The sequence below is a fragment of the Macrobrachium nipponense genome, chromosome 14 (assembly GCF_015104395.2).
Source record: "Macrobrachium nipponense isolate FS-2020 chromosome 14, ASM1510439v2, whole genome shotgun sequence".
In the NCBI taxonomy this organism is placed as follows: Eukaryota; Metazoa; Arthropoda; class Malacostraca; order Decapoda; family Palaemonidae; genus Macrobrachium; species Macrobrachium nipponense.
In genome coordinates this window covers 34,993,760-35,016,100 of record NC_087207.1, presented here as the reverse complement: position 1 = coordinate 35,016,100, position 22,341 = coordinate 34,993,760, and positions in this window count along the sequence as shown.

The following is a 22,341-nucleotide window of genomic DNA, read 5'->3' as shown; positions in this document are numbered from 1 at the left end:
GAACTAATTACTACAGTTAACTGATCAAATGCTTTATTTCGTATTAAGGCTTGGTATGTTGATACGCAAAAGCACAATCATAGAGAAAATAGGGGAAGAAGTCCGTCCATTCGGACTTGGAACTGTTCCAACTAACGCATACAGACTAAACATACGCTTCCATTAGAATACGATCAGGTTGGAGGGAATTATTACAACTTCACTGAAAGCCTTCCTATCAGAGAACAACTTCCAAAGATAAGGCTTACATCAATAGCTTATTGATGCAGCTGGAATTCAACTTCTTATTGACACACACCTCGAAGTCAACTTCCTACGAGTATTATAAAGAGGCCTCGGTTTTGAGTGGCAATCCTATACACTAAAAAAATGCGCCGAAGTTGCTTCGACGCAATCGAGTTTTCTGTACAGTGCATAATGTTATATGAAACTCTCAGTCTCGGCCCATGAAACTATCAGCCATAGCCCGTTGGTGATCTACAGCGGTGCCAGGCGCACGATAATGGCTAACTTTATCCTTAAATAAAATAAAAATTACTGGGGCTAGATGGCTGCAATTTGGTATGTTTGATGATTGGAGGGTGGATGATCAACATACTAATTTGCAGCACTCTAGCCTTAGTAGGTTTACAGATGTGAGGGCGGACGGACAGACAAAAAGCCATCTCAATAGTTTTCCTTTACTAAAAACTAAAAACCAAAAGAAGGATTTAAATGAATAACTTTGCTAACTCTAGGATACATCTCTCTCACTTCAGTTGTATCAAGGAGCTCTTGAGCCGTATTTTGATCTTAGAATTTTAATTTCCTTTTGTTGATGCTGCAGTTAATGTGCTACACAAAACAGAATGACGCCCCACGTGAACTTTATGCGTTTGTTTAAACCACTTCACAAAATACAGGATGCGTGTTAATTTCAATTTTGTCCTGGAAGGCAGTGACTTTGCATTCTTAAGTTTCCCGTTATTCCCTGCTGATCGACAGTCAATATTTTATGGTACAAATCACGTTGCGTTACTTGAGTTTTACTAAACGTGGTCAGGTGAATAAGGAACCTAAGATTTTGTGAATTTATGTGAGTAAATAAAGCAAAAAGTACAGCTTGACGAATGACATAAGACGGTAATCATAGGAACATGGGAAATGAAACCTTGCATTTTTGTGAATTTAGAACATAAAACTGTGTATACTTACATCCTGGGAGTAACAATTGTATATTTAAGTGAATATTAGAAACAAACTTACACTTAGTTGGGTGAATAAGAAATCAAAGAAATACGTAGCTAGATGGAAACGGAATATAAATTATGTCTAGCTATGTGAATACGGAATAAAAAATTTTGTGCAGCAATGTGCATATGACAATTGAAATTGTGGGTACATAGCTGAATTTTGGGCATGTAATCGTGAGTAGCTTGGTGAATATGAGATACAAAACTGTGTTAGAAAGTAAACATTGAGTAGCAAGTTGGATATGGCATCTAAATAATCGCTGGAAATGAAGACTGGTTTAAGTACTGTACCTGCTATTACTGTCGAGTCTCATCCAATTTACGCAGCTATTCTGTACACCACCATTACCACACTTTCGATTGCTCTGAATTAAAGCGAAACTAAAATTAGCTTGCAGTTTAGGTCAATTCAGAACCGGGTCACACACCTATAAAAGCTGGTACTTTCATGACTGGAGTCTATTAAACTCTCATTTGATGAGATTTTAACGATGGTAATGACACAAGTTAAGAAATCCCTAAGTAAAAATATAAATGTAAATTATAAATATATAGGTCTGTATGTATACGTACATACATGATTAATACATACATGCATGTATGTACGTTTATATATAAAACCTGTGTACTGTATATGACAACATCTTAGTCATTCACATTATCTAAAAAGTAGTATATCTTAGTTTTACCAGACCACTGAGCTGATTAAACAGCTCCTAGGGCTGGCCCGAAGGATTAGATATATTTTACGTGACTAGGAATCAACTGATTACCTAGCAACGGGACCTACAGCTTATTGTGGAATCCGAACCACATTATATCGAGAAAGGCATTTCTATCACCAGAAATAAATTTCTCTGGTTCCGCGTTGACCGGGCCGAGAATCGAACTCGGACCACCGAATTAGCAGCCGAGAGCGAAGTCCACTCGGCCAACGTGGGACACTATTATCTAAAGTGACAAACTGAAACTTCTGCGTGACAATGCAACCACCAAGAAATCTAATTGTTAGTTGTTCCTTAAACTAAATATTTCTGGAGAAAGCCATGAAACCCCTAATAAGAGATCTTCGAACACTCACTGTCTCTGTATATTCCAACGTATGCAACGACAAAGAACTTTCTCCCTATTCAAAACAGAAGTATGCTCTTATCCTTCGAGTAATTATCGAATCATTACAGAGCCGCGAACGAGTTCAGAATAGCTATACAACTGGGTAAGCGCCCGCGCGCGTGTATGAAAGAGACAAAATATATTTAAAACGTTTCTGCAAAATACGCCTATTACTGCCACACATTCTTAGTATTCGAAATTAGTAAGAAGCTGACATAACTAAAGCTGTGATCGCTTCAGGTTTCATAAATAGGGGTAGTTGAAACACCAGCAAGGAAGACATGTAGGTATTGGTTGACTGGATAACTGCAAATTACATACATATATATATATATATATATATAGATATAATATCCTAATATATATACAACATATATATATAGATATATACTATATTAAATATATAGGTAATATATCCAAGATGCAGAACAGAGGACGAACGATTGGGCCAAGAGAGGCCTCATCAAAAGCTAAGGCTAGAGCCAAAGGACGTTGAACATTTGGTATGGATGCCATATCACTCAATGGCATAGCTGCTCTGGCTGATTTGGGATTGCTGCATCTCTTCTGCTTGCATGACTGGCCATGCTCCGGCAGGGTGGACTGTTGGGGGCAGACATTGTCTGACCCCACAGGACAGTTGGCGATAGGCTCCCTGTTACAAGGAAGCGGTCGGGCATGATGAGCATAGACATGTGGAATCCTATGTCGGCTAGGATGAATGGCCGTGCTCATGCAGGGTGGGCAGTGTCTCTTCCCAAATGCGTGTGGCAGTGGTCACCTTGCATGAGTGCAGTCAAGCATGATGGGCAGTCCAAGGTCCTCAAATATGTGGTGTGGATGCCATGTCGCTCAATGGCATAGCTGCTCTGGCTGATTTAGGATTGCTGCGTCTCTACTGCTTGCATGCTCTAGCAGGGTGGACTGTTGGGGAAGACATTGTCTGTCCCCACAGGACGGTTGGCGGTAGGATCCCTGTTACACGGAAGCGGTCAGGTATGACGAGCACAGAGATGTGGAATCCTATGTCGGCTAGGATGAATGGCCATGCTCATGCAGGGTGGGCAGTGTCTCATCCCAAATGCGTGTGGCAGTGGTCACCTTGCATGAGTGCAGTCAAGCATGATGGGCAGTCCAAGGTCCTCAAATAAGTGGTGTGGATGCCATGTCGCTTAATGGCATAGCTGCTCTGGCCATGCTCCAGCAGGGTTGTCTGATGGGGGTAGACATAGTGAACCTCCTCAAGACCATCTAACTCCCCAGTACATGACAAGCCTTTGGAAATGATTCCAGACCCTGTTATAAGCACAAGAAAGGATAATTTAGAAGGGCCTTACATATACAAATCACCTCCTTTTACAAAGACAGGTGGAAGACCTATAGGAGATATCAGCCCCCAAGGGGACCTACAACCTTTTAGAAATGCTAGCCCTACAAAGACACAATGATGTAAAAAAGGAAGATGAAACTACAGAAGCACAACGAATATTCACAAGGATAAAGGCTCAAGAGTAAAACCAGTACAAGGAATCTAAATAACAGGTTTCTGAAGTCTGGTGGAAATAAAAGCAAAAAGAACATTGAAGATTATTGTTGAAATGGCCAAATACAGCCTCAGGGGAGTAATGGGCGTAATGCATCAAAAGCAAAGTTTAGGATTATGACGCTGCACAAATAAAATTGCTCATTATGTATATTTGTGACCTGTGTACAATGAAGTGTTAGCTGATTTCCTTAGGTTTTTAAAGGGTGTGCTTCTTTTTGTATTTTGTAACAATATACCCCATGGACGGTAACAACTTGCTCCACATATGGGACAAGTTGTATACAAAATGCTTTTCTTGTATTTTCTATTATATTACAGGAATTAAAAAGTATATAACCTTTTTGTTACATGAGTATGATAACACATATAATAACCTTTTCACAGCATAAATTTGTTTAAGTTTCCTTCATTAGATATTGAATTAAAGGTAAAAATAGTAAAATTGTAGCAACTAGCCCCGGTCTCCCTGTGTGTGTGTGTGTGTGTGTGTGTGTGTGTGTGTGTGTATATATATATATATATATATATATATATATATATATATATATATATATATATATATATATATATATATATATATATATATATAATATATATATATATATATATATATATACTAAATACAACGGGATAGGTTTATGTGTACTTCTCGCAATAATTTACCTGAGCTGAGAATTAGACTTTTCTCAGGTGTGACTCATCCAGACGCTAATATTCCAGGTAGCAATCATACAAAAACTGGATGGCCTACCACAACTAAAAAGAAGATGCTTCTCCTACACAAGTCTCCTGTAAAAGCACGAACAAATTCAGTACATTTAAAAGCAGATCTTCATTTACAACCATGACGACCTTTTCCGTTTTCTCCTACATCATACGCTATTCCGCGTAAGTCTGCCGTCATTGAATGGCTTTTCATAACTGTTCCTAATAAATATTCGCCCTTCTTGAATAATAATATAAATGAAAGAAGAAGAAGAAGAAGAATTCAGAATTTACTGGACCACTCAATTAATCCCCAAGACAGTGGCCACAGATAACCGTGTCCATTCACTACGACATAAAATAAAAAATCCTTTCAAGTCATCGTCAGTTTTTCCGTACTAAGTGGGGAAGTACGTATCACTACATTTTACTTTCATTGCAGGTATAATTCATATAGTAACAACGGAAAACTAAAGAAATACACTGGCTAATACGTTAATCTAAAGAAATATTCTGAAAAAGAAAACGTGATTAATTTATTCGTGAACTGGAGACATCGCACATAATGTAGCCCTTTTCTCACCTTTTCCTTTGCTTTGGAATTCGCTTCCCACATGTTTCCACTTTTAGATGGGACCAGCTCTTCCTACTAACCCTTTCATCCTTTTCCCCGCTAGATCTGACCCTCATAACGGCCCTGCAGCAATCGTGCCATAATCTATGAAGAGAAATTCCGTGGTAACGACCAACAAATTCACCGATCCACCATTTGCTTCAGTCTGGAGAGAAGCCTCTATACAAACTAAGACTACACTTGCAATCGTCTGCAGGAAACCGTCCCGGTTAGTAATTATGTCTAATGACTTCAGAAATAACTGATGAACATTTGACTCTAAAATGGTTAGAAAGAGGAGCTGACGCTATAAAAATACAAGAACAACTTTACTTCAAAATACTGTCCAAGACTATTTAATAATATCATTAACAGATGCAGTCTGTTTTTCCTATTTCTAGACAGGGGATTCCAAGTTCTCCATCTGGACTTACAGCTCTCTATTCGAAATATACTTCTCTGAGTAATAATGGAGAGTTTAGGGAGCCTGAGAGAGAGAGAGAGAGAGAGAGAGAGAGAGAGAGAGAGAGAATAAGTGGATCAGCAGAGGCTTCAGCGTCAGATAGGAGCAACAGCTTCAGCTGAAACGTCCGATCGCACACTCAAAAGGAACCAGTTTCACCAAATAACAGGAGGGGAGGTTTTTGCGCTGGGCCCGTAACCCACATCTCGGAAACCCTTCCAGAGTATGTGGGATTCAAGACCTCCTCCTCCCCCACCCCTCCACCTACTCCTCCTGTTCCTCCAGTAAGTGGCGGGAAGGGCTGGAATCCGTTTTCTAGGGTAACTTAAGGCTCGATGCTCTTTTAGTGCCATTGAACCACAGCCCTACATGAACATGAATTTATGGCTTCCGTGGCTCTGACTATATATCTATGTGGGTCTTTAAAAGAATAAATGGTTCGGTGACTATCCCTCCTAACAGAAGAATAATATTTCCTACTTCTACCTTATTTATATCGAAATGACTATCATATACGGCGCCGGTGGCTATGAACTGCTGTATGGGGTTCTGTAGGGACGAATACTTTAATGACAATTCCTTCCTTCGGAATGGACCGTCATCAAATCATAAAGTCTATCAATACATGGCGTCGACGGCTATAACCAGCTTTCGGGGTCTGAAAGATTGAATGGTTTAATGACGCCATTGTTTATGACGGGAGAACAGAAAACGCTCAATCTACAGGCATACTTTCCCAAATAACTAATCAACAGACATACTTCACCAAATAATAAGTACTATAACTTGAATCAATTCAAGGCTTTGGTAGCTATTACTGGATGTATGGGACTTTTAATGAAGAGTGTAATGTCATTTATTCCCCTCGACGAAAAAATGCGAAAAGCCTGATCAGCATTGTTATCTGCAAGTTAGGCCCAATAAACACAATGGCAAATATCAAGCAGCGCCTGCTAAACGGACGCTAATGCAGCTGCATGAATGTTTCCAGGCATGCGTCCGAGACTTTCTAGTTTAAAGGGCAATAAAAACACAATGAAGGAAGGGGAAGAGAGGAGAGGAAAGGGGTGGGGGGGGAAGAGGCGGTTTCAACGTGATGTGCTTACCGAATGGCTTCTTCAGCCCAAGTCGGATTAACCCTCGCAACAAGAGGGCGGGTGGCAGCAGCAGCGCTCCTCAACGGGACTTTCTCCGTTGTTTTGTGGACAATCTGTATATCCGTGGACACGGCGGGAGGGAGACTTTGCGTCATTGTTCTTAGCAGAAAAATGAATTCTAGACGCATGTTTCGTCATAATGTGACGGAATGCCTTTTCCCGCGCAGATTTATGAAATATTATGAATACATAATATTACTGTTATTATCAAAGAAAGGACTTAGGGCAATGATCCATTACGAAAACAGTGGTGGTCAAACGAAAATAGAGATTTCTATCATCATGACCATGTAGAGGAAAATGTAGCAGCTCATGTTATTAAAAACTTCAATCATCTTAGCACATATTTCCAGTGAAACGGCTTCAGCCACACTTCAAAACAAAATGTACTTTCATACCAGCTACGAAAATCAAGATTTCTATCTCATTTCCCTCTTTGCTATTGAATTGTGGCACTAAGAGTTGGGTGACGCAGACCTACGTAGCTTGGCCTATGTAAAAGGAGGCTTGTAGTAAGTGGCGATCTGTGGAAGTGAAAGCACAGGAAAGACAAGAGTGGCAGAAGCGCCCGGAGACCCTTTGTGCTGTTCGACGTTGGAGGCGATGATGAGTTGCCGTACACAATCGTAACTTGTCTCACATTCACAACTGACTTGAAAAGCAAACGTATGACAAAAAAAATATGACGATTTACTTCTAGTGGTAGATGGCGAAAAATGAACCGCGTTTCGCAACGTTCCAGGCCAGATCTCATTAATGACCTCTCCAGTGTCCTGTCCGTTTGTTTGTTTGTTTGTTTTGCGACAACTGGAAACTACGGATGAATTTCCATGTGATTTCAACGGGGGAAATGCAACATACCGAAAATGCATCATTCATTTGGTGTCACAGTAACAAACTACAAAATTAATACGCGCGCAAGCACAAACACATATATACATTATAAATAATATATATATATACATATATATATATATATATATATATATATATATATATATATATATATAAAAGTCTATCATATTACCGTGATTCATATACATATATCGAACTACAAATGTCCTTTAATATCTAATTCGCTCTACCTCGGAATTAATATATTTCATATATGTTTAACCGCTGGGGAATTTAGCGAGAATAGAATTGGCGATCGACGAGGCGCGAACCATCGACCTCTCAATTCCAGGACTGGCTTCACTGCCAGTCCTGGAATTGAGAGGTCGATGGTTCGCGCCTGTCGATCGCCAATTCTATTATCGCTTAATGAATTCCCCCTCGGTCAAACATATAAAAATATATTAATTCCGAGGTAGAGCGAATTAGATATTAAAGGACATTTGTAGTTCGATATATATATATATACATATATATATATATATATATATATATATATATATATATATATATATATATATACTACACACACACGCATATATATATATATATATATATATATATATATATATATATATATATATATATATATATATAATATGCGCGTGTATGAATGGGTACCATTGCCTGCAGGGGTCCAGAAACAGGGCTGGCAACCTCGCCATCATAGGCTTGCAGAGAAGCCTTATGGCTTTATCCTTCAAACACCATCTCTTTTCTGTAGGTGAAATGGCATAAAATGAAAAAGTAAATACATTACGCACATACACACACACACACACACACACACATATATATAGTAATATAATATATATATATATATATATATATTGTATCTACACGACTAGTATTCATGGTTCACTTGTATTCTTTTTTTTTTTTTTATAGACTTCCGCCTTCCATCGCCCATCATCATCCTCTGATCGCATGACCTAAACTATACGTAGACCTAAATCTTCAGGTCTTCAACTTTCCTCATTCTATCAACAACGATAACTACGAAGAGATAGGCAATGCATGCACGCCCCAAGATATACTATATATATCATATAATGAGCAACATTGTAGTGGTATGTTTTATTAAGTAGTTTTGTTTGCGCCTGTGTAGCCCCTAAAAAGTCATGAGGTATATTTGTTGGTTATGCAAATTGGAAAGGCCTGAGAACGCATTCTGGTGGTGACTGGTCACCATTGGTAAGAAGGAAGTCCCGAGTTTTACAATGCAAATGAAGCCATTGTTGAAGTAGGTCTTTGGCGTGCATGCATTGACTATCTCTTCGCCATAATCGTTGTTAATACAATGAGGAAAGTTAAAGACCTGAAGATCTAGGTTTATAGTTTAGGAGACAAGAGAATAATAATGGGCGATGGAAGGCGGAAGTGTATTAGGAGAAAGAAAAGAAGTGAACCATGTATAGTAGTCGGTGTAGATACGCACACATTACATATAACTACACACACTCACACCATATTATATATATACATATATATACATATATATATTATTATATATATATATATATATATATATACATATAATATATATACATATAATATATATATATATATATATATATATTATTATTATATATATATATATACACACCTTTCCGACTACAGAAAAGAGTTGCGCTGGACATAAGGTTTCTCTGGAGGCCTCTGAAGGTGAGGTTCCCAGCCCATGCCCTGTTTCTTGACCCCTTCAAGCACTGGTTACTATTCACGCGCATGCATGCATACATACACATACACACACACATAATATATATATATATATATATATATATATATATATATATATATATATATAAATGCGTATTGTGCTTCAATCTCATTATCACCACTGATTCGCTCTTTCCTACGTCTGTGAAGGTTTTGTCTTTTCCGTAACGTCAACTCAGCTAGGTAATAATAATAATAATAATAATAATAATAATAATAATAATAATAATAATAATAATAATTTTAAATCCACCAGTTAAATGATTCGAAGGAAATACCGCACAAAAAATCCTTTCTTAGCAAAATCTATATTTGCGTTCCATCAAGATCCGTCCTCTGCTTGCAAAACTTGTCCATACGTACATACATATACAAATCCCTACACAAGATTAAGTTAAGTTGTGATTGATGGTACATTCCTCGGACAGCTTCTCTGTCTTACAAATCTTACGTATCATATCCGAACACTGCATTCTACGCTACATGCTTCACGTACGCTGTCCTGTCACAACTGGCTCACAACTGGCAACACAATGTCAGCATAGCAAGGAAATCTGGGAGACTTTCCATTCATCAACTCACCTTCTTGGAACGGCTTTCTTTTCTTCACTCGACTGCCTAACCCTTCAACCACAGCAGGGGTTTTCAACCTTCTCTTTCTCACGTACCCTGTCGGGCATTTGTAATTTCAGTAATGTACCCCCTTCTTTGTATAACGTGGAGAACAAAATCAACTCAGAAAAACTGTACAGAGGGGAAGTAAGTACATAACTCTCCCGACATAACCAATAATATTGTAAATTAAACAATTCCATAAAAAAAAATATTCTTTTATGATTATTTACCTCTGGCTGTGCAGTAAATTTTCAAGGTTATGGTACCAAGCTGCAAAAACAAAATACATTATTATTATATCAGCTGCAAAGGTAGTTAATTAATGAAATGGCTGAACTGCCTGCTTTCATTAACTATCCTAGTTGGCCGAGGAGCAGCTTTTGGTGAAGCACATTGAAGGTCGGCTTCTAACATTCATTCGAGTGGCATGGGGAGCGCGGTACCCCCTGACAAACCCTTGGCGTACCCCCTGGGGTACGCGTAGGTTGAAAACCCCTGCTCTACAGGTATAAGGATATACAATTTCGCACTAAAGCTTAATATATTACTCTTATGACTGCGCCATTCTAGGGCGCTTCTGTATTGGTCATGGTTCCACTGAGCATATATCAGGGGTAGGGAGTCTTTTGCGCTCAAATTGTCAACCCAGCTATAAATCTCATTAAGCATTCTGCGATTCCTAAATAAATGATGAATGATATAAGTATAAACATAAAAGATACGATGTAAATATATAACTTGTAACATTTAGTAGTACTGATATAAAAAAGTGCAAATATATGTCATAATATGAACAATTACAATCAAGAACATACATGTCTGAATCTTTAGCTGCACGATACCTTTGGGATAGTCCGCTACCCGCTACTCCATTTAAGGACAGGGTTCTTCTTCGTAGGTGAAAAATGCTTGCCCAGAAATGCTAGAATGCTGGAAGGCCACACGTTCCCTCTATGACAACGAAGCCCTTGTTGATTTCAAGACCACAATAAATGAAATGATAGCCATAAAACATGATGTGACAGGTGGGCATACGTTACGGTGGGAACTAATTAGGAAGAGCCATTAAATTTCCCTGGGCAGAGGGGTCATAAAAGACTCTTTAAGAATGAGCTAGTCAATCAGCTGGCTGGGTTACATTAAGCTGGCTCATGGCCCCTTGCCCTGAGGTAATGCGTATAATGGTAAGGGGAGGAATGTGGCGACCTGCGAACCCTGTCCATCCAAACTAGACTTGTTGGTTCGTCAGTCGTGACCATTCTTTCTCTCTCTCTCTCTCTCTCTCTGTGACTGTTTGATCCCACTAGAGTTACCTACAGAGATGCACCCAGAGACGATTCAGTTATTTCTGCCACTTCATACTTTTCTACTTAGGGTTTGTTTGTTTGTTTGTATGGTGTTTTGTAGTTTCATGGAAACAGTGGTTATTCAGCAACGGGACCAACGGCTTTACGTGACTTCCGAACCACGTCGAAAGTGTACTTCTATCACCAGAAATACACATCTCTCACTCCTCAATGTAATGTCCGAGAATCGAACTCGCGGCCACCGAGGTGGAAGGTCAATAATTCTCTACTTAGGGGCTAGAGTATATACACTGAAATGCCTATTTCCTCATTCTAATTTCTTCAGGAAATTCACTTACATTAATATCATATAAAACCTAACATTCGGAACGAACACGATACGTGACTATTTTAAAACCAAAAGTGCTCCGAGGTAGGTCAAGTTACCTCTTACAACATAACGCAGAGATTGGTCGTCTTGCTACGACAGATTTTTCATTTTATGAAGAATACGGACATGGATAAATAAGAAGTAGGATGTCAAATGTCTTTATTGACCTTGATTTAAAATTCAAAAGATTTATTCTTTTTTCACGTCCTATCGCCCAGTTTGTGAAGAGATTAGAAAACAGCTAGCAAGATATGACGCTCGTAACTTTTTTCCTTCTCAATTTTATGATCCCATAAAAAACTACTGGCTGCTTCTTTGGGAAATCTCACCAAAAGAACTTCTCCAGCAACGAAGAAATGTAATTCAGGTTGATTTACAGCCTTTCATCTTTTAGGTTTTATCCAAGAAATTTGTTTTTTCAGTTCACGTTACATAAAAGCGATATTAATCTATTAACGACTTAATTGGTCAGCGATGGAATGCAAAGCTCACCTCTTTCTTTCGATGGTTTTTGTAAATAATATGGTTATCTAGGGAGGCATTATTTTGAAATAACTTCAATTTTGATGAATAACTTGGCCATCATTAGAAGTATACTCGAGACAAATACCAGGCGATATTAACCTTAAACGATAGATAATAGAAAGCCACATTTTTCTTCATTCGCAATTTCAAAGTCATTAGAAATGTGTATTAATTCGTTTTCAACAAAATATCTAACCTTGAGATCTTTCCTTCCCGGTAGGTTTGCGTAACGTCAGAGGTCACACCAGACTCCCTTTATTTAAGGGCCCATGCTGGCATAAGGCTGGCTTCATTTAAATGAACAGTCCAAGAAAGTCTGAATTTATTTTCAATGTTACTTAATGCCAGCTTTTTTTTCCAAACTTTATTTCTTCCAAACAAATTCCTTTTTAACACTCAAAAATACTTTAAAAATAGTAATTAACAACTAGTTAATATTTCATATGAGAAACCATTTCCATTTCGTAATAAAATCGATCATGTTCACAACGTAGAAAATGAGGTTTGTTGAACAGCCCACATTCTATGTTTTACACATAAACAACTTCACAAAAATATAAACATTTGTATCCTATTATCTTTCAATGAGTACAAATGACAGTCGTTCGTTTGGAGAATGGACAACAACAATCATTCCATATTGCTCTGGAGTCTGATTTACTCGCAAACCATCAACAGTTTTGTTCACTGAACAGTCGTTGTAGTAGTAATATGTACCCACTAAAATGATACTTCTAACAAAAAAAGTGCAAACTGATTAAAGGAAAGAAAACAGGTGTTTTAATGACCGCCTTACGGAAACTGCAATGAATCTAACCAGAGTAAAGGCCAAGGTCAAGAAAACAGGTTATGTCGTGGAATCACGACTCCCGGAGAAGCGCTGAAAATCAATTGCTTCTGTGAAATCTGAACGTTTTGAACTCATACGGTTTGATTAAGGATAGATATTATGTGTATGTATGTGCGTAGTAGTAAGTACACAGACAGGTAGGCATATAAAATAAATAAATATTCATATATCCATACCTATCAATGTATATATGCATACATGCATAGAGGGTTTTCATCAGTTAATCAGCTGTTATGAAGTATGAATGTGGCAGTGGCGACTTTGTTGTTTGTATCTCTGGAACTACACTCTCGGTTCTCGGCAAATATTTTGGAATGTTTGTTTGTATGATGTTTATACGTCGCATGGAACGAGGTTATTCAGCAACGGGACCAACGGCTTTACGTGACTTCCGAACCACGTCGAGAGTGAACTTCAATCACCAGAAATACACACCTCTCACCCCTCAGTGGAATGCCAGGAAATCGAGGTAGCACGCCAACACTATATCGACCACGCCACTGAGACGATAAAAATATTTTGAAATGAGAGTCGACTGTCACACAGAGAATTCACTACTTAGATCAGCAGAGGAACACATTTTCCGGAATCAGGCTTAATTCGCCAATTACCAGCTGTGAACAATCGCAATGCTCTTGCTGGTGGGACCGGGTTAAAAATGTTTATACAAAATGGCGCTGCAAGAACATCAACCAACAAAGTTGTGGTAAGATAGAAAGAATATAGAATTTAGGCCAAGGGCCAATCACTGGGACCTAAGAGGTCATACAGCGCTGAAACGGAGACTGGCAGTGAAAAGGACTAACAGGAGGAAAACCTCGCAGTTTCACTAAGAGAGGGTAGGTAGTAAGATGGAGGAAAGAGAAAACGACCGGAGGTACAGTAAAAGGAATGGAAGGGGTTGCAGCTTAGGGCCGAAGGGACGCGCCAAGAACCTTAAGTAATGGCTACAGTGCACCGCGCGAGGTGCACTGAATGCACTAACCCCCCTCGGGAAAAAAGTTACGTTACGGAGAGAACGGTACCACGGGTCTACAGAGACCACGACCACGCACACATACACACTTTGATAAGGTAATGGAAAGAAATGAAAAGGAAGAGGGTAGGATCAAATGGAATGGAAGCTGGAATGTACCAACTGGAAAAGGACGTTATAAAAACGAGGATGGGAAGGACCAAAGAGAAGCAAGCGTAGCGGACCAAACAAAAAGGAAGCAGGGGAAAGGAGAAGGACTAGATCAAGGTCTATAGACCTTGCACTAGATGAAAAGTGAAGGACACGGTTCACGAGAGACTTATACTTTCGGCATAGAAACGTTGCATAGCTAGAGAAATTATGACAAACAGTTATCTCTAATCACTTTCAACGTTGACCTTGAAGTTAAAGACAACCTATAATGTTAAGGACATCAAAACCTGAAGGTGGCGGTTGTTACAAATCATTGTTGCTTCGTGTGTATCACCTGATAAGCAGGTTGGTTGATTAGATTAATTTGGCCCAAGAAGCACAGGCCACTGCCTAAAGGTGACCCGTAAGTGTTACGGTGTTACCTTAAATTAATACCATCAAAGAAATTATAGTATTACTGCTGTTTAGAAAAATGAATGTAAAGTGAGGGTTAAGATCATCTTTGATCCATCGTTAGATTTTATTCCCTTTAGTAGAATTCAAGGGAAAATGCTTATCCCAACGGATGGAGCCCACCTAGATTTCTTTCAAAAATAAATAAATAAATAAATAAATAAATAAATACATAAAAAAAAAAAAACTCCGATTTGGGCCAGACTCAAACATAAGGTTGCCCATGCCATCGGCCAATGCCATCGGCCACTATATTAGGTGTTCAACGGTTAAGTATTCTTTTGCAATCACATCACTAGATTTTCCAAGTGACAGGGGAAGAAAAATTATTACAGAAACTGAGAAGACCAACAGAGTGACATCACTACTGCATCGTCATCTCCGACTATCGTAGAAGTAATTACAAACACGTCCCAAATCTAGTCTTTCTCTGATTATGTTTTAGTAAAAATTACTTTGACACTGCGGGGGCATTTTTTCTCTCTTTTTACCGATCACAGCTGCCTTCTCATGTTGAGAGAGAGAGAGAGAGAGAGAGAGAGAGAGAGAGAGAGAGAGAGAGAGAGAGAGAGAGAGAGAGCATTAACGTGATAAGAGACATGAGCAAATGCTACGACAATCATAACTTCACATAATTTCCTTTCCCTTTAAAATTCGTGCAGCTTCATACTATACTAGAAGTTCTCCCATCTCGACATCCAAGACTTTTTCCTGGAGCGTAGCAGACGGCCCAAATTCCGTCATAATCAGCTCCTTCCTATAAACTTTTCCTCATATTTTCTCCTACCTTTTGACTCTTTCTAGAGAACAAAGAAAGAGGAGAGAAGGCTAATCAACGAGTCATTATCTTACAAAAAACTCTTTGAGATTTAATTACAGACGAGAAAGTTAATGAGCAGCAGAATCTGCGAAGAGACATTCTCGGTTCTAATTTCTTTTAACATAAAAAGAAAAGTTTTTGTGAAATCAGGTATAATCATATCATCAAATTCTTATGATAAAAAAGGGAAGCCAACGCATGATACAAGAATAGCGCACGCGCACGCACGTACACATTTTTTTAACATCGTTTCACTTATAAGGAGAAGGAACTTTGTTTCCCACGGAATAGATTAATTTTATTAATATCTGGCATTAACTCGATAACTGTTTCCGATTTTTTTTAGAACATTTCTTCGCCGAGATACCTAGTATTTCATTCGAAGCAAATTACCTTCTTTAAGAATAAGTCTATTCCACTCGGAATGAATTCATCAGGTTCACACTGAATTTATTGTCCGATGTCAATGAATTTATTTTTGTATAAATAAACCTCTCTATACTTCAAACTATTTACCTTGTCGCCTATGCGTTTCGTATACTCAATTTCCTACCACCATAATCCGAAGCCATTAACTAAAGTGCTTTGGATTTTCTCATTGAAGAAGATTCATACTGTTTATACATACATATGAATGGACAATCGAAATAATGATAGTTATATGCATGACTCGAATTCAACATTTTTGACTGGGGCCTTAAGTTTTCATTAAAAGTCTTATTTCACCAGTACTGCCATTTTTTCTTCTTAAACGCCTTTACTGGTCATGGAGGTTAATATTTCACGTTTCATTATTTCGAGTCTTTTTCTCTCAATCTACATATATATATATATATATATATATATATATATATATATAGATATATATATATATATATATATATCTATATATATATATGTATATATATATATATATATATATATATATATAATATGTTATGTGTGTGTGTGGTTTTAATGGCAACATTAACCTTCTAAATTCTTGACCTCCTTTCATATCATAATTACCGGATATGGTAATTGCTCCACCAATGAGGATATGTTTTTGATTGCTCATTTGCTTATACGGCTGTTTGTTGGAAGCAACGCTAAAGGGCTGCGTAGGCATTAATGAAAATTTTACCAGTGGTGGAGGTTCCTCGTTGTACGAGTGGATTTCGCGCTCGGCTACCAATCCGGTGGTCAGAAGTCCGATTCTCGGCTCGGCCAACGCGGAACCAGAGGAATTATTTCTGGTGATAGGAATTCATTTCTCGATATAATGTGGTTCGGATCCCACAATAAGCTGTAGGTCCCGTTGCTAGGTAACCAATTGGTTCCTAGCCACGTAAAAATATCTGATCCTTCGGGCCAGCCCTGTTAATCAGCTCAGTGGTCTCGTAAAACTAAGATATACTTAACTTTTAACCAGTGGTGGACGTCATGACTAACTTTTACAGCGAAAAAGCCGAGGGAAGGGGAGCTGAATACATCAGAGGTGCGCAGTTCCATAAAAGCTTTGTGTAAAACATTTCATGCTCGAAAGTGTGTGCAAATTCGTTATGATATTTGTAGACATCATTTTTCACGTTACATTACACTTTTCAAGTAACATATTTCACGTTCCATAATCACATTTTACTTTTCATTTTCTCAGAGAGAGAGAGAGAGAGAGAGAGAGAGAGAGAGAGAGAGAGAGAGAGAGAGAGAGAGAGAGAGAGAGAGAGAGAGAGAGAGAAAACAGGTAATTATATGGATACCAATTTGGTAACTTTATCAAAATTATTGGAAGCCAACGGGAGAGAGAGAGAATTGGTAATTGCATCGATACCAGTTTTGGTACCTTTATCAAATTATTGGAAGCCAACGAGAGAGAGAGAGAGAGAGAGAGAGAGAGAGAGAGAGAGAGAGAGAGAGAGACCTTACCTTACAGACCTTACATCTTTTTCGGATTGCCCCAGGTCCCTCAGTGTGAGGCACCTCTAATGTCTACCAGAGAGTTGCTAGTGCATCTTCCGGTGTATTTTGCATCTTCCAATCTTGGATGGTCTGGGATGCAGCTTAGATATATGTCGAGCTTATTCTTAAACACATCTACGCTCACTCCTGATATATTCCTCAGATGAGCTGGCAACGCATTGAATAGACGCTGCATTGTCGATGCTGGTGCGTAGTGGATTAATGTCCTGTGTGCTTTCCTTATTTTTCCTGGTATGGTTTTGGGCACTATTAATCTACCTCTGCTTGCTATTTTCTGATATTTTTAGCTCCATGATGCTTTCGGCAATTTCTTGTATCTGTTTCCATGCCTGAATTATCATGTAGCGTTCTCTTCTCCTTTCTAGACTATATAATTTTAAGGACTGTAGTCTTTCCCAGTAGTCAAGATCCTTAACTACTTCTATTCTAGCTGTAAAGGACCTTTGTACACTCTCTATTTGTGCAATATCCTTTTGATAGTGTGGGTACCATATTATATTGCAATATTCAAGTGGACTACGAACATATGCTTTATAAAGCATATTCATGTGTTCAGCTTTTCTTGTTTTGAAGTGCTGCAACAACATTCCCATTTTTGCTTTACATTTTGCCAATAGAATTGCTATTTGATCATTGCATAACATGTTCCTATTCAACATCACACCAAGGTCTTTAACTGTTTCCTTATTTGTGACTGTCTCATTATTAGGTCCCCTATATGCATATAGCTTTCCTTCTCTGCCTCCATAATTTATTGATTCAAATTTATCAGAGTTAAATACCATCCTATTTACCTCTGCCCAATCATATACTTTGTTAGTCTCTTTGTAGCGCGTTCCTATCTTCATCAAAAGTAATTTCTCCACTTATTCTTGTGTCATCGGTGAAACTACTCACTACCGAGTCCTTAACATTACTGTCTATGTCTGCAATCATAATAACAAGCAGTAATGCAGCTAACTCCTTACCTTGTGGCACAAAGGATATTACCTTAGCTTCATCCGATTTCTCATCGTTTGCAATAACTATCTGTTTTCTGTTGTGTAAAAATTCTTTTAACCATCTTCCTACTTTATCTACTATACTATGTTTTCTAATTTTCTTCGCTAATATATTATGATCTACCTTGTCAAAAGCTTTTGCAAAGTCTAGATAAACCACATCTGTTTCATTTCCGCTTTTTCATATTTTTGTATATGTTCTCACGGTGGACTAACAGTTGGGTTTGTGTACTTTTTCCGGGTACAAAACCATGTTGTCCCATATTAAACAAATTATTTTTTATTAAATGTTTCATATTTTTCTTCATTACCCTTTCATACATTTTCATAATATGTGATGTTAGACTCACAGGCCTATAATTACTTGCCTCTAGTCTTGATCCACTTTTGAAAGTAGGGGTAATATAGCTAATTTGTGCTCATCATAAATCTTGCCTGTATATACACTTTGTCTTAATAATATTGCAAGTGGCTTTGCGATAGAATGAACTACTTTCTTTAACAAAATAGCAGGGATACCATCAGGCCCTGCTGCAGCTCCATTTTTAATTTCATTAATAGCCTGCACAATATCAGCTTCATTATTATCTATGTCTGCTAAATATTCACTATTTTCATCCCTTACTTCTATATCATTATCTTCATTAACCAAACAAAAACTTCTTTCAGTTTTCTTCTGAAGATTGAAAAAGAAACCCACAAATTCAATTTGTAACTTGTTTACTTCTAAGTATTTAGAAGTAAAACTAAATGTAAATACTTAGAAGTAAACAAGTTACAAATTGAATTTGTGGGTTTCTTTTTCAATTATCTTCATTATCAATTCTAGGGGTGAATTCTCTCTTATAACGTTCTGCCAATATGTTGCATATTTCCTTTTTTTCATTTGTTAATCTCCCTTCAATTCTTAGAGGGCCTATATCTATTCTTCTTTTATTCATCTTTCTTGCATACGAGTACAATAGTTTGGGGTTTTGATTGATATTTACCAGGGCTTTTTCTTCCAAGTCCCGTTTTTCATTTTCTTTTGATTGTATAATCTTTTGTTCTGCATTTTCTATCTTACTTATTAGTTCGATCACTTTCCATGCATTTTTTTTCTTTTGCAAGACCTTTTTTCCACTTTCTAATTTTCTGGAACAAGATTCTTCTGTCTCTTGGTATGCATGACTGATGTTTACTTTTCTTCTTCGGTATATATTTATCCACTATTTTCTCTAATATTTTAAATAATATCTCCGTATTTACCTTTATATCATCACTTACGAAAATGTTATCCCAATCTTTGTTTAATTCTTCATTTATTTCTGACCATTGTATATTTTTACTGTAGAAGTGGTATTTTCCATATCCTTCCCACTTTTTCATTTCTTGCTTATCTCTGTTTTCCTTGCTTTGGAATGGACTGTTAACTCTATGACATTATGGTCTGAAATACTCGCATTATAAACTATTATTTCTTTAACATAATTCACCTCGTTCACAAATACTAGGTCTAAAGTATTTTCCTTTCTTGTTGGCAGGTGATTTATTATTTGTTGAATGTTGTATTCTAGTAGCATATCTAATAGCTTTTCGAATTGCCTCTTATCTTCTGCTTTACTATTACTCTCTTTTTTATATGTATAAATACAACCACAATCTCCTATTCTTTCTTTCCAGTCTACGAAAGGATAGGAGAATAGTCCAGTCCTTGTGATTTCTACATATATCATCTAATTTTTCTATTATTTTGTCAAACTCTTTAGTATTAGGGGGTCTATATATTACTATGTTCACTAATTTTTCAGATTCAAATTCTACCCCTATTAGTTCACATTCTGAGTTACTGTATTTCTCATATATTTTTCCTTGTTTTTTGTCTTTCCCATATACCGCGGTTCCCCCTTGATTCCTATTTTTTCTATCTGATCTATAAGTTTGGAACCCTTTTATTTGATCGTCATTACCAGGGAGGAGAGGAGGAAGAGAGAGAGAGAAGAAGAGAGAGAGACGAGAGATGGGGAGCGAGGAGGGGGAGGAGAGAAGAGAGAGAGACTGCTTTCTAGTGAAAAGGCCCCCAGTAATTCAGGAAGAGGGAACTTAGTTCATAAACCGCACCGCAAATTTCTCTGAGAAAAAAGGCAAAATCACAACCGGTGTTCTTTATAACGGTGACCTACGATGATTAGAAAAAACTATGCGTGTTTTGCGTGGCGCCGATAAATGTTGATGTCATACATCATCCCTTCAGTTCCAAGAACCTGGCTGGAACACGTACAGTACTCCACTTCTCTTGAGGAGGAAAAAGAACGAGTTCTCTGGGGAAGTCCATTAATGACGGCGCGGTCAAGGGGTCCCGCTGGTTCTTCTTCAATTCAGATTCCAAAGTTAATTCGAGAAATGAACTTCTCACGCATTGACTTGTTTCCACAATTTTCTATAAACGCAATCCAGTTTTTTTTTCACTGGTATTTTTCATCATCATTACAGCTGCTATTATATATCGTTAGTATTTATCTGTAGTGTTATTACGTAAAATAATGTGTTCTAATTCTCCTTTTCCGATAATACATGCTATATATATATATATATATATATATATATATATATATATATCACATATATATGTGGCAATTTCTGTTCGTTTGTTTGTTTGTTTGCCCACTATGCACGCCCAGACTCCGCTCGACAAATCCCCACCACACCCTCACGGGAACGTTTTAGTAATACGAAATTCGATGGCCGTTTCTAAGGGGGTCTAACCCCTATTTTTCACATCCCCTCATTTTTCTACATCTTTCGGAGTTGCCATCTATGTAAACGTGTTTCTGTAGGTACAAGCCGGCTCCCCACAATATGGCGGCCATAAGGCACCCTCAGTAGTAAGGGAGCAACCACAAACCCCTGGGAATGGGGGCCAAACGGTTTTCACACAGCATTAGGGGTAGGAGGCCTATGCCCTACTGACTTACCGACCAGGGGAGAAGAGGGTTGTAGCCTACCTACCCAGCTTTCGATAGCAAGGGAGCACAACACCCTTTGGGAATTATTGCCCAAAGGTTGAAAGATGGGCCTTATCACATTCAAATTTGATACCCTGAGTTAACAACAAATGCATTTAACATCAACATCAGAGTTTAACTAGGCTGAGTTTTATCAAAGGCCCTTTAAAGGCGGCCTCGAGATGAAAATCTTCCCCGAGCAACCTGTCGCAACATGTATGCGCCTGCGTCGGCCGGTGGTGCCTGATTGAGCCAGTCAGTGAGGCAGTAGTGTCGGCTGGGGATTTCCTTACCCTACAGGCCACAATACAACAGGACACCAGGCCAGGGTGAGGACTCGAGACTTGCGGCAAATGGGGGATTCAGTTACCTTTAGGCAGAGGACAGGTAACAGTTGTGCAGTTTTATTAATCATGGATGCTGAAAGTTCTACAGATGTAGATACAGCATTTTAAGAAGCATGGATAACAAATTTACCAAAGCTTACCTGGAATTTATGTCTTTTTTAATCTTGGCAGACTGATGTCAGTCAACCTGTTCTTTAAAGTGAACAGCCATTTGTTGGAGTTTCTAAAAAAAAAAAAAAAAGTCTCTGATCTAGTACCATCATTGTGTTTGGATTTCATGCACTGCTCATATATCAAAGAGATTGATATTGATACAATTAACCCTAAGCAAGACCAGCAATATATTCCTCAAAAAAAAGATTACATTAGCATTGCAGCAACAGACACCCTGAACACTTTAATTCAAGACATAGGACAGAACCACCCAAATGTGCAATTGGTTTTTCAGTCATTGTAGGGAACTTCTGATAGAATGTGTGCATCAAATTCAGTTTAGGTCTCATCATCTTGATAGGTTTGACTTCCTTGAATGTCTG